The sequence below is a fragment of the Bemisia tabaci genome, chromosome 10, assembly GCF_918797505.1.
Source record: "Bemisia tabaci chromosome 10, PGI_BMITA_v3".
Lineage (NCBI taxonomy): Eukaryota > Metazoa > Arthropoda > Insecta > Hemiptera > Aleyrodidae > Bemisia > Bemisia tabaci.
Window position 1 is genome coordinate 37,170,338 of NC_092802.1, and position 6,561 is coordinate 37,176,898.

The 6,561-nt window shown below is 35.9% G+C and overlaps 1 protein-coding gene across 1 annotated transcript in view; it reads right to left on the reverse strand.

Annotated features, from left to right (window-relative positions):
* Window positions 1–6,253, reverse strand: part of Mical (Molecule interacting with CasL) — a 219,433-nt gene extending 213,180 nt beyond the window's left edge. Inside the window, 1 exon segment of the mRNA XM_019040206.2 lies at window positions 3,742–6,253. The gene's annotated coding sequence lies outside the window, so the exon portion shown is untranslated.
* Between the last annotated feature and the right edge of the window lie 308 nt (window positions 6,254–6,561).

Here is a 6,561-nt window from a genome sequence, read left to right on the forward strand (position 1 = left end):
AGAAAAAGTTGGTTGATCGTTACTTCGGGTAGTTGTTGCGTGTACCGTAGTACCGCAACGATACCCTTCTTTCTTTTTCTTACAATCCTAACATTTTCATTCACTTTCAATCTAGTCATTAGGGATGGCTGGATTTCGTCCACTTGTCATCTTTTCGTCTCTATCATCCAGCCATCGCCTATAAAATTAATGACTAGACTTGCAACTGATAGCTCCACCGAGTATAGCCAGCCAATCGCGTATAAACTTGCTGTCTCGCCACTCGTGACGTCATCAAGTTTATAAAAGCGCGTGCTGTCCATTTCTCTTGGTCTTTTTCCATCCCTGACCCATGTGTACACAAGTTACGCCTTTCAGCCCTTCAGGCGTTTCTCTATAAGTGTGACTTGTAAATCTATTTTATAATGTAGTACAACTTTATTTCGGCCCAACAACTCTCTTAGGTATTCCATTTCTGTTCTCCCACGATCCTTGCTATTTCTAGTGCGCGTTATAAGGATTCTTAGACGTTTCAGTCCGTCTAAAACTCAACAAATCCTTTAAATGTGACAGTAGTTCTTTCTTACTCTTCTACCTGTGCAAACCTGGTCGACGATGACGGAGAAAAACTGCCCGCAAACGCAGGAAACTTGAAAACGCGTGTTACAAACTACGCAGATTGCACGCTAAGAGCGGATTTCAGACTTTTTTGATGTGCCCAACGTGATTTTCAAGCGAATTCACCCTAAAATGCGAATTCAGTTGCCGTCCTGTTGTATCAGAGCTTACGAATAAATGTAGGCAAAAAAAAGTCAAACAGGGTTGCCTAAGAAATTTAATTTATGAATTCTACATGGTGTTTGATTAAAAAATCGAGCTACAAGCCAAAAATATAAACAAGTAATATTTCAAACTACATGTAAGATCATATACACGTAGTTTGAAATATTACTTGTTTATTTGTGGCTTACAGCTCGATTCATCAATCAAGCATCATGCACTGAAAAAAAAAAAAAAAAAAAAAAAACACATTGGATCTAGAGTCCAGACTCTTGAGAACATTGACAAGAAAAAATACTCTTGATTCAATCGGATTGTTGCTTGAATCAAAACGAAATCCGCTTAAATTAAGAGGCTTGGTTCTTGATTTAAGCTAGATTCTGATAGAATCAAGAGTGCTTTTTCTTGTCGACGTTTTTAGGAGTCTGGACTCTAGATACAATGTGTTTCTTTTTTTTCCAGTGTGTTCTGTACAGCTTCGCCTGCCAAATTTGGCACTAAAATGTATTTATAAATTCTTTTGGTTACTTTCTCTCACTTCCAGCTCCCGGAATTCCAGGCTTTTCCGAACAACTGTTTGAGTGCTTCCTAAGTTTGGATCCAATCGTAGAATATTAGGATTTAAAGAGAGAAGTTACACATGAGGTATCAACCAAAAAGTCAAATAGGGAGTGTATTACGATCCTAAACTCTTTAAATAACGGATCAGGCACATTCTAAATATGAAAAACAATTTTGTTTTGAGGACCAGCAAGCCAAATTATCCTTAAATCAACACTCAACAATGAAACCATTTGAGAACATACTCATTAGCTCATCAGCTGATCACATTTTGACTTTGGTGGCAAAGGGCAGCGAGCGAACTCCGGATAGGTCCTGGATAGGTACCTAATTGTCCAAGTACTTCCTCATAATGCCTTCCTCTGAGGGTGCATGAAACTTAATTCCAAGATATTGGTGCACAGAATTGCAATGCTATATTCCTGCTTTGAAGGATGGCAGGTAATAAGTGCTTCAATAATTACGCTCCTCCCTTTGATGTGGACAAAGTTGCCATAAATTACGCCACATGTTAAGGAAGACTTGACCTGAGCTAATCTGCTTTAATAAAGTGATATGTGAATTGGTGAAGTCAACTTTTTGAATGGTCCATACTGAGTAAGCCTGAGCTCACAGTAATGGGACTGTTCGTGGAATCCACACCAAATCAGTTTGCGCACTATTAGCCAGCGACAGAAGATCGAATGATGTCACTTTTGCATGTGAAGCAAATGCTTTTGCATGTGAAGCAAATGCTTTTGCATGTGAAGCAAATGCTTTTGCATGGATCTTCTGGTGTAAGCTAAAAGTGCGTAAACTTATTCGGCGTTTGCTATAAGAGTATCAGTGAGTGGTAATTGATTAGAACAGGGGAGAGAAAAGAATGAAATAAAGAAACATAACTTGAATGCATCAGTCACGCGTTGACCCATTGGTTGGCACATAAGTTTCTATGGAACGGAGCTATATTCTGATGTGACATTAGTCCATTCCTTTCTTTCCTTAGTTCTAACTGTCTCAGTAAATTTCATGCACCTACGTGGACAAGTGATCAGACATTTTCAGCACACCTGTGCCCCATCAGAGGTTAGCTTTCATCTTGACATGGGATGCTCTAACTTTCATCAAGAGTAATCACCAAGTACATTCAAGATTTGGTCAGTTCATTAACTTTAACATCATCTAGAACCCTACTTAGGTCTTCAGAGCTCAACACTTGGAAAAAATAAGTAGAACTAAAATTCGACTGAGGATCAGTTTGCAATTCAAGTTCCCAAACAACTATAGCATTCACAGGCAGCTAGATAGCTTCATTCTATAGTATGAACGGTTCCCACTTAACTTAACTCTTCATGTTGCATAATTGACTGATGCTCCAATAGATTGTTAAATGCCTAAGTACAGCGTTCCTCTGTGATGGAAATAGGATTTACATCCTTGCACCAAGTTACAAGTGTTGCCGATAAACTGTGATGAAGCTGCTGTCCACAAAAACAACTTCTTCTCAATGAAATACCTGAGCGTCCACTCCAAGAGTTGCTGTCTTTGCTTATCTGAGCCAAGTACATTAAAATTTCAATGAAACAAGTGTAAGTCCAAACTTTGATGGCAATATCTCTTTGTTTTACAAAGATGAGGAGATGACCGACTTTCTGGAGCAGGCTACTTATTGAAATTAATAGAAAGCGCGATGGATGGGGATAAGAAGACAGGTAGGATGGAGTGATAAAATTGGTAGAAGCATGTAATTGCAACGGACCAAGGAGGTAGATGAAAGACTAACTAACGGCAGCCCATGAGAGACCCTTTAGTTAGTCCGTCATTTCTCCCTTCGCCTATGACAACCTCCCGTTACAACCAACAGGATCACTCCACTTTACGATCGTTGATCAATTTCATTAATCAGATGGCAGACCTGTGTCAGGTGAAACTAAAGACAGAGCCACCACTCGGGTTCCAAAAGCATGCCATCCATTCCACCCGGCGCACACACAACAGAACGAGCAACTACTAACAAAGCTAACCAATCGAATGGCACCATTCCTCCTTGGACTTGTCTCATCTAAACAACAAACACAGGATTTCAGCTATCTGCCAGCAGATGAGAGTTCCCAAACTTCTCAAGAAGCTGCTACTTATCCTTACACTTAACCAACTCATTGAGGTTACTCATATAGGGTTTCACATCCTACTGAGAAAGCATCTTCATGTGAAAATTTAGGCTACATGTACACGCCTCACGATTGTGATCTGAGGTAAAACTACACAAGAACCAAAACCTCTGGGGTGACTAATCTCAATAGTCTCCTGCGAGGAGATAAGAAAGATCAAAGGATGACGATCCTCCATCACAGCATCTTGAGTTTTGACACATGAAAAGATAATTACACAGTGGGTAGAAAGCAGGCTGAAGATTACGTGTAAAGGAATTTCGGATCCTACCTTCAAAATAATGATGCGGGAAATGGGTCGGTGAAGGGTTAATCCTTTGGCGGTTACTTATCACAGATCACTGGCACTTTATTTAACGACGTGAGAAAAACTGAGAAGTGATGCGATAACTGAACTAAGGCTTTCGCGCTGCACATTCACGGTGGATACACACTCAATAAGTATTCACTCCAGTACGATTGAATCGGACTACTGATCACTGAAACGAATTCCTGATCAGCAATACGCTGGAGCTAACTAAAAATATGAAAATATCTCCGAACGCACTATTGAGGTAAAGGAATTTCAACCAACTAGGCGGGATAACGTACCGTGGATCCCCACGAAGGTTGGTGAGAAACTGAATTTTTATCCCGGATGACGTGAATAATGGAATTTGCGATCGCAGCGCTATCGTTTCGTCTTCGGTCCGCTGGAGTGCAGCATCTCACAATCGCCGCTTGGCGGGCATTTTGAAAGCGGTTGAACGCGGTAAACTGTGCGACTGTGCGTCAAAAACAAACACAAATAAAAGTTATCTCCTTGGTCCATTCTTACAATATTTAACACGAGGATTATGTACTTCAACGACGAGGAAATCCGAGGGTCACCTATAAATTCTCATTGATCCTGTCTCAAAAAAAAAGGAAAATTGCAAAAAAGTTACCCAGGTAGCAATAGTAACAGTTCAAAATTGCAATTTCACAACAGTTTTTACACTGTTACTTTTGTGCACTTTTTCATCGAAAAATTTGCTCTAGTACAACAGTTGAAAAACCAACGGAAAAGAGAAGTCCTTTGCGACTATAATCACTGAAAAATTTTTCTTACATACTTAAAAAATACCAGTGGAAAATTTATAATTTAGTCATGTTTTCTGAAAATATAACACAAAAACTAGTGTTATACACCGATCGAAAAGGAAACTATTATTGCAATAAAAACATACTTAGATTTGAAATAAAACGACGGTTTAAAATTCTCAATCAAAATCACTTACTTAACAAAACTTTTTTAAAGAAAGGAAAGTAGATTAACATTTTAATAACTAAAAAAAGTTAAAAAAATTATTCTAATTTATTTTTTTTTAAAGTTGATTTCATAAAACACAGAAGTAGACCATTTTGTTTTAAAAAAGCTATTTTACAAAACATAAAGTATTATACTGTACTAATGAGAAAAATTTAATCTAAATCAATAAAAAGATAAAAAAAAGACAATAAAAAACAAATTTAAATATCTCATTTGTTGCCATATTTTTGCAAAACACATTCTTATAAATAACCATGAAATATTAATTATTATTACATTATTTATTAAACAATATTGGTGAGAAACTATTTTTAAATCATTGTTTCCTGAAAACCGGTGTAGCTTTAATTTTTGTCGAAAAAGAATCCTTATAAAAAACTTTGATAACTATATCACTAACAAGGAAAATATAATTTAAATCGATAAAAAGATACAAGTGATAGTGATAAAATGACAGTTTAAATATCTGATTTATTGCAGTTTTTCTGCAAAACATTTTATTTTAAACAGTTGTGAAATATAAATTAGTATTACATTATTTTTTTAAATACCGATTTTAATTTCCGATTGTTTTATTGTAATCGGGGTGTTTCCTTTTATTTCCGATAGAGAGCTCCGATTTATTTTGTTTTTGGATGGGTCGTTTATGGTGCCTGTCTAACCTTTGTGTGTAGTGAAAACATAAAATATATTATTTATATTCTACGACATACGTTTTTTTATCGACGGCTTCTATGTTTGCTTTGTTCGGTGCATATGAGTGGATTTTCTTCTCACATTTTTGATGACCCCCCTGTGGTTAACTGTGCCTAGACAGGGCATGGGCCTATCTATAGCGTTGATTGTAGTGTGGTGTGTCGAGTGTAGTCACATCCCTGCTGCATAGTCTTTGTTGCTCCTCCTTAGAGGAAGTATCGGTGCTCACCGTCATCGGTGTTCAAAATAGAAATATGAGGCCTGAAACTGGGGAGTTCTATAATTGATCTTTTAAAACCAAAAAATAACAGTTTAACAAAATATTAAAAACGAATAAAATTTCATATATTGACACTGTTAATTTTCAATAAAACTACAATTTTACGAGTCGTTCTATTATTAGAAATTAGTTTTTCTATGGATATTTTAAGTTTTTTTTTAATACTTTACAAGAATAATTCAAAACTCGTATTCAACATTTAAATTTTTTATTTTTATTTTAAGACAAGTGTCGCTTTACACCAGTAAATTTTCCAAATGAAATTTGTTTTTCACTACTTTAATCATTGTTGATTTATGTCATTAAATTATTTTAAACTGTTATTTTTAACTTCATAAAATAGGAATATAGCGCCTGAAACTGTTGTAACTGGGGAGTACTTTAATCGATCTTTTCAACCGATATAAATTGTTTTTTTATAATATATTAATAGGAATTAAAACTCTCATTTAATAGCAATAAAACTGTTATTTCGAAAATATAATAAAAATTATTTTATAGCAGACCTTGCTACCTGGGTAGAAATAAAGTATGTGAAATTGATTTTTTTCTTTTCATTTATTTATTCATTTTTTGCTTATTTACGGAAACATGCAAGAGGTGAATCTAGAATCAGGAATCCTGAATCTAGAAAATTAAAACTTTCCCCTTCGTAAAATTTGAATGCTCTAAGTATGTAACGATTCGTATTCTTCCAGGATTGGTTTTAAGAGCTGGCACTACCCAAGTAGCATAGGATTCTATTTTCTGTCTAGCACTAATTTAGAAATTGTATATTTTCTGACCAGAAAAATAAAACAGAAAGGAAATGGAAAGAAAGTAGT